General features: G+C 49.6%; 2 pseudogenes; both read right to left on the bottom strand.

Moving 5' to 3' along the window:
* Positions 1-217: 217 nt before the first annotated feature.
* On the bottom strand, positions 218-331 carry LOC135377031 (5S ribosomal RNA; annotated as a pseudogene).
* Positions 332-1,049: 718 nt separating this feature from the next.
* Positions 1,050-1,163, bottom strand: LOC135377030 (5S ribosomal RNA; annotated as a pseudogene).
* Between the last annotated feature and the right edge of the window lie 5,827 nt (positions 1,164-6,990).

The raw sequence follows: 6,990 nt of genomic DNA, 5'->3' as shown, positions 1-6,990 counted from the left end.
CAAGCGCACGCGTTACCGCTGCGCCACCGGAGCTGGTTCAATATCATATAAACATATATACTATAAACTATAAACATATCACGCGCCGCGGCCGCCGGCATTCTGGCGACCTGGAGCTGCTCCCCGATTGGTCGGCGCGGCGAGCAATCGTGCCGTGGACGTGCGAAAATCATGCGGACACAGTGAATGACTAGGAAAAAAAAAAAAAAGAAAAGGATGCCATCAGCACTCGGTGTTCCCAGGTGGTCTCCCTCCCAAGTACTGACCGAGCCCAATGCTGCTTAGCTTCGGTTATCGGACGAGAACCGGCGTATTCAGCATGGTATGCAGCGTATTCAGCATGTACGACGTTGCGGTTTTCGGAGGTAGTGGGACGGAGGGAAAAATAAACAAACAAACTGTTGGAGCAGGTAGTGAGGAGCGTGGGAAAGACGGCGAGAGCGCCACGGCTTAGCGCAGAGGCGAAAGCGCGGAAGATGTCAAATTGCCGCTGACCAAAGGAATAATAATAATAATGACAAGAAAGGGGATGAGTAGGTAAGGGACTCAGCAAGGGTTTAAAGGGCACACATGCACACATATAGCTAGGCGTCCTCGTTTTTTTTAAATAAATAAATAAATTAATTAAACAGAGAGCATGTTTCTCGGGAAGGGAAAGATGGTGGAGAGGAGGAAAGGGTGAAGTGGAAGACAGCTGATAGCTGCGTCCATGGGCCGACTTCAGGGGAACTGTGCCGGCATACGCCTATTACACATCTGAGGGAAACCCAGGAAAAACCCCAGACGGCACAGCCGGCCCGCGGATTCGAACCGCGGACCTCCCAGTCTCCAAGCGCACGTGTTACCGCTGCGCCACCGGAGCTGGTGAAATATCATATAAACATATATACTATAAACTATAAACATATCACGCGCCGCGGCCGCCGGCATTCTGGCGACCTGGAGCTGCTCCCCGATTGGTCGGCGCGGCGAGCAATCGTGCCGTGGACGTGCGAAAATCATGCGGACACAGTGAATGACTAGGAAAAAAAGAAAAAAAAAGAAAAGGATGCCATCAGCACTCGGTGTTCCCAGGTGGTCTCCCTCCCAAGTACTGACCGAGCCCAATGCTGCTTAGCTTCGGTTATCGGACGAGAACCGGCGTATTCAGCATGGTATGCAGCGTATTCAGCATGTACGACGTTGCGGTTTTCGGAGGTAGTGGGACGGAGGGAAAAATAAACAAACAAACTGTTGGAGCAGGTAGTGAGGAGCGTGGGAAAGACGGCGAGAGCGCCACGGCTTAGCGCAGAGGCGAAAGCGCGGAAGATGTCAAATTGCCGCTGACCAAAGGAATAATAATAATAATGACAAGAAAGGGGATGAGTAGGTAAGGGACTCAGCAAGGGTTTAAAGGGGCACACATGCACACATATAGCTAGGCGTCCTCGTTTTTTTTAAATAAATAAATTAATTAATCAATTAAACAGAGATAACAGTAAAAACGAGTACATGGAGGATGAGGAGGAGTGTCGTTGGGAGGAACCCGAGAGGTCTGCCTGCCTGATTAGGCGGCATGTTTCTCGGGAAGGGAAAGATGGTGGAGAGGAGGAAAGGGTGAAGTGGAAGATAGCTGATAGCTGCGTCCATGGGCCGACTTCAGGGGAACTGTGCCGGCATACGCCTATTACACATCTGAGGGAAACCCAGGAAAAACCCCAGACGGCACAGCCGGCCCGCGGATTCGAACCGCGGACCTCCCAGTCTCCAAGCGCACGCGTTACCGCTGCGCCACCGGAGCTGGTGAAATATCATATAAACATATATACTATAAACTATAAACATATCACGCGCCGCGGCCGCCGGCATTCTGGCGACCTGGAGCTGCTCCCCGATTGGTCGGCGCGGCGAGCAATCGTGCCGTGGACGTGCGAAAATCATGCGGACACAGTGAATGACTAGGAAAAAAAGAAAAAAAAAGAAAAGGATGCCATCAGCACTCGGTGTTCCCAGGTGGTCTCCCTCCCAAGTACTGACCGAGCCCAATGCTGCTTAGCTTCGGTTATCGGACGAGATTCGGCGTATTCAGCATGGTATGCAGCGTATTCAGCATGTACGACGTTGCGGTTTTCGGAGGTAGTGGGACGGAGGGAAAAATAAACAAACAAACTGTTGGAGCAGGTAGTGAGGAGCGTGGGAAAGACGGCGAGAGCGCCACGGCTTAGCGCAGAGGCGAAAGCGCGGAAGATGTCAAATTGCCGCTGACCAAAGGAATAATAATAATAATGACAAGAAAGGGGATGAGTAGGTAAGGGACTCAGCAAGGGTTTAAAGGGGCACACATGCACACATATAGCTAGGCGTCCTCGTTTTTTTTAAATAAATAAATAAATAAATAAATTAATTAAACAGAGAGAACAGTAAAAACGAGTACATGGAGGATGAGGAGGAGTGTCGTTGGGAGGAACCCGAGAGGTCTGCCTGCCTGATTAGGCGGCATGTTTCTCTGGAGAGGAGGAAAGGGTGAAGTGGAAGATAGCTGATAGCTGCGTCCATGGGCCGACTTCAGGGGAACTGTGCCGGCATACGCCTATTACACATCTGAGGAACCCAGGAAAAACCCCAGACGGCACAGCCGGCCCGCGGATTCGAACCGCGGACCTCCCAGTCTCCAAGCGCACGCGTTACCGCTGCGCCACCGGAGCTGGTGAAATATCATATAAACATATATACTATAAACTATAAACATATCACGCGCCGCGGCCGCCGGCATTCTGGCGACCTGGAGCTGCTCCCCGATTGGTCGGCGCGGCGAGCAATCGTGCCGTGGACGTGCGAAAATCATGCGGACACAGTGAATGACTAAGAAAAAAAGAAAAAAAAAAGAAAAGGATGCCATCAGCACTCGGTGTTCCCAGGTGGTCTCCCTCCCAAGTACTGACCGAGCCCAATGCTGCTTAGCCCAATGCTGCTTAGCTAAGGGACTCAGCAAGGGTTTAAAGCAGCAAGGGTTTGATCAGTCGCTCGCTCGCATCGCATTCCAGCAGAGGTAGCAGCTATGGCAGGCAAGCGTCTCGGCTAAACCTGTTTCGCTCCACCGTCGTTGATCGCCTGCTCCTGCCGGAATCGACGGCCTGTGACTCATCGTTGTCTACGAAAAAACAGCCCTTTTTAGGGCTTTCTCGTGTGTGGTGGTACAGTGCTTGTGCACGGTGAAATTTGTGACATCACTGGATTACCGATACGGATTACCGGACTAATGGAAAACCGCTACGAAGCCCTCTCATCATCGAACGCCGTAGCCATGGATGACCGTCCGACAACACCCAGCAACAACGGAACACTACCAGGTACTCCATTACGCACCCCACGGAAACGGTATCGTACTGGCAGCCTTAGTAAAACACCAAGCTCACTCAGCTCACGTAGTCAGAGCAATGACAGGCAAACCGTAGTGAATAACGGGGAGGGGGATGACGGGGAAAACCCCTTTCAAACGGTCATTTACAAAAAGTCACGAAAAGCGGGGATCCCCGTCATCTTCACCCCCGTAAACCCTAATGAGACGTTCCTGCGAGCAAACCCCAACGTAGTTGCCCAGGAAATACTTCACGCGACTCAGGAGCGCATACGTGATCATCGTTTCGGCCAGCAGGGCACCCTCACTGTGATTGTCAACAATCTGACTGCAGCTAAGTCCCTGCTGGCCTTAACTTGCATGGCAGACATAGCGGTCACTTGCCGCATTCCTGACGCTTACGCTAGGAATGTCGGCAAAATCACGGGTGTTCGAGCCCCTTACTCCGACGTGCAAATGCTGGAATTTTTTCGCTCATTCGGAGCAATTGAGGTGCGCCGACAACAGGCTTATAACAAAGATAAATCTGGCAACGTAACATCACGCCCTACAAACAGCGTCATAATCACCTTCACCTCAGAAAAACCCATGCCGGACACAGTCACCCTTGGCTTTAACGAGTACCGTGTGCACGAATACTTTTCGCCAACACAGTGTTACCAGTGCCAGAAATTTGGTCATTTAGCCAGAAACTGCCGGGGTTCAGTCAAATGCAAGGCTTGCGCCGGACCACATAGCTTCAAAGATTGCACGACACGAAACGAGCGCAAATGCGCAAACTGCGGCGGGCCGCACTACGCAAATTACGGGAGGTGCCCCCGCAGGATTGTGGCAGCAGAAATAGCGAAGAAAGGCGCTTGTGACGTGGCTCACGGAAAGGTTACAAACATAAACAAGCAGCTCGTTGTGACACCTCCACCAGCTCCACAAAAACCAGCGCCGAAAGGTCCCCCTTTGCCGAAACCACAAAGGACACCAAAGCCTAGGAGGAAAGCACCTGAAGCACAACATCAGCCCCCCACAAACGTATGGTTCGCAAAGAAACCCCCAGCTCGAGAACCGCTGAAGCGGCCAACGGCGCCTCCCCCACCTCCACCGCAAATGCTCGGGGAACAGAACGCCATTCAACTTGTCATGCAAACCATACCCTTCCTTTTCACCGCCATAAGAGCACTCATTGCTGCAATTCCCAACGCGCAAAACGTTCCTGAGGTACAACACGTTATCGCCATGGAACAACGATTTGTGGAAATACTAAACACTCAAAATCATGACTAGTACCTCACACACAAATATACAATCACTTTATAAGGGAACAACCATCTTTCATTGGAATTGCCGTTGGATTACCGGAAAGGCAGGTGACTTCAAACAGTTCGTATCAAAGTATCAATTTCCTATCATCTCATTATCTGAAGCTCGCCTGCCTACATCCTTTCGATTACACTATTACATATCATATGAATCAGATAGACAAAGTATGCCAAGCAGAGCCGCTGTTTTTATACGCTCTGACATACCCCAAGTTCCACTGACCATACGGGGCGACAAATCATCGGAACTATGTGCATCTCGTGTTCGTCTTGGTACACAGGACATTACTGTCCTAAGCGTTTATTTAGAACCTTGCTGTGACATTGATTTTAACGAATTTTATCAGACGATACAGTCACTCGCACCACCTTACGTCATATGCGGCGATTTTAACGCACACCACACTTCGTGGGGCTCACGCAAAACAGATAACCGCGGGAGTGACATTGTTGATTTCATTGAGACATGTCATCTTAAAATCATGAACGACGGGAAACCTACATTCCCCAGAAGCGACTCAGTCCTTGACCTCGCCATTGTAACCCATTCACTTACGCCTAACATGACGTGTGTCACTGACATAGAAACACATGGAAGCGACCATGTACCGCTACTGATAACTCTCAGCGACAACAAAAAGCGTACTGCAAAACACAAAATAAAGAAAGTAAACTGGGGAAGATTTCGCTCCGAGATGGAAAAGAGCTTAATCTCTGACGTTGGTTACAAGGCCAAAACTGAGCACATAAAAGAAAACTTATCGTCGAACACAAGCAGCTTCTCCGTACCAACACGAGTCAACAAATAAATGGGGAATACGAGCGCCTTCGAGCGATAAGAAGGCGTGCGGAAAGAAAAGCCCGGAGAACCAGAGATCCAAATGATACACGTACAGCCAGAAACCTCGCAAACAAAACAAGACGCCAGCTTAATCAGCTTACTCAGAACACGTGGCGAAATTTTTGTGATGGTGCCAGGAAGAGCACAGCACTCACAGATATCTTCAAACTAATCAAGCACGAAACACAGACACCAGAACAAAAACATCCTTTTGAAGCGCTGTCTGTTGCACAAAATAGGCCGGTGAAAGATATCGCCGATGAGTACTGCAAAATGATAATAATACCCCCACCAGCTGGCAACTCAGGTTTCATCCCCCCTTTCACGACTGTAGACACTAATGACCCTTTGGAAAAGGACTTTACACTTCACGAAATAAAACAAGCACTAAACTCATGTCCCACAAACTCTACACCAGGACCTGACAAGATAAATTACCAGGCCATAAGGAACCTGGGAGAAAAAGCACTTCTCCGACTGCTTGAAGCTTACAACGACATATGGAGAAGTGGTGACATTCCAAAGGAGTGGAAAGTGTCTGAAATAAAACCACTACTAAAACCAGGGAAACCACCCACCTGTTTACAATCATTTCGCCCAATTGCGCTTGCCAGCTGCTTGGGGAAGCTGCTGGACAAGATGGTTCATGCACGACTTGAGTGGCACCTGGAACACAACCAAAAGTACCCAGAAAGCATGACGGGTTTTAGAAAAAATAGAAGCACGTTGGACTCAGTGATGGACCTTGTCACAACAGTGCAACATGAAAGATCACTGGGTAACATCACAGCGGCAATCTTCCTTGATATAAAAAACGCTTTTAACATGGTCACTCACAGCGCTATCCTCTCAGCGGCCACTGCTACTGGTGTCCGGGGGCGGATGTACAATTACATCAAAAGCTACATTGAAAACAGAAGCATATACATCAACACCCCCGATGGCGCCAGCAGCCTGCACGACGTTCACAGGGGTGTGCCGCAAGGGGGCATCCTAAGCCCAACATTATTCAACATGACACTAATAACACTCCCATCACAACTTGACAAGCGTATCCGGCTCTCCGCATTTGCTGACGATGTATGCGTATGGACTGCACATACCTGCGTGTCCGTAATTTCGCGCCGGCTCCAGTCGGCTATGTGTACGACAGAGCATCATCTAAAGCAGCGGGGCCTGGAAATATCGCAAGAAAAAACTGTCTTGTTACCATTTACAAGGAAACTCTTTACAAAAGACCGTGTCTTCATAGACAAGAAACATATACAGATAGTCCCATCTCACACATTCCTGGGTGTGAAAATAGACCGTTTCCTCACATGGGGACCGGAAATTGAGAATATAAAGCGAAAAACAGCACCATATAGCAATGTCCTTCGCACACTGGCCGGACCCAAATGGGGCCCATCCGCACGGATACTGAAACAGATACACGAGGCACTGGTCGTATCCAATATACGCTACAGCCTTCCCCTACTTAAAGGGGCATCACAAAACAA

Source organism: Ornithodoros turicata, unplaced genomic scaffold (genome assembly GCF_037126465.1).
Source record: "Ornithodoros turicata isolate Travis unplaced genomic scaffold, ASM3712646v1 ctg00001448.1, whole genome shotgun sequence".
NCBI lineage: Eukaryota > Metazoa > Arthropoda > Arachnida > Ixodida > Argasidae > Ornithodoros > Ornithodoros turicata.
This window is presented reverse-complemented; position numbering and strand designations above follow the sequence as displayed.